Source organism: Hetaerina americana, unplaced genomic scaffold (genome assembly GCF_022747635.1).
Source record: "Hetaerina americana unplaced genomic scaffold, ioHetAmer1.1.p SCAF_24, whole genome shotgun sequence".
Taxonomy (NCBI): domain Eukaryota; kingdom Metazoa; phylum Arthropoda; class Insecta; order Odonata; family Calopterygidae; genus Hetaerina; species Hetaerina americana.
Window position 1 is genome coordinate 2,968,175 of NW_027286808.1, and position 692 is coordinate 2,968,866.

Sequence of the window (692 nt, forward strand, 5' to 3'; positions counted from 1 at the left end):
GTGAGAAAGGCTACGGGAGGTCACCCCAATTATTTATTTAAAGACTGTGTTGGTGGAAACCATAAATATGAGCACTGGCAACTACGGGACTCGTCCCTATTGGCCGTTCGTCGAGTCCTGCAGCAGGAGAGGAAAGGCTACCGCGGTCGGAATCTCACGAAATCCTTACCAAGCAAAATCGGCAGCAGCGCAGAAGACAGAGGCAAACCGAAATAGTTAAAATAGGAAATTGGAATGTTAAATCTGTGTTGACTAGACGGAAATTAGAAAATATGAAGTAAGAGATTAAGGGAGGAAATATAGATATTTTAGGCATGCGTGAGGAGAGATAGAAGGATAGCGGGGGTTACTGGAGTCAAAATTATAGTTAGATAAAAGCGATAGTGATATTAAGGGTAGAGGAAGATAGCCAGAAAGGAGGGCAATTATATTGAACAAACAGGTAGGAAGAATCGTAGCCAATGTAGATTCAATTGATAGAATATTATTATTAGAAGTAAAAGTTGAACCAACGAGTTTGGCCATTGTTCAAGTTTACATGCAGGGTTTACGATCAGTTCAATGATATAATTACGGGGTGTTCCTAGAAGGAAGCAATTGATAGAGATTGGATACTGGAACGCGACGGTAGGCGAAGGAAGACATTCTAAGAAACTGCGGGAGATACCGCGACAGTAACTTTTAACGGAATC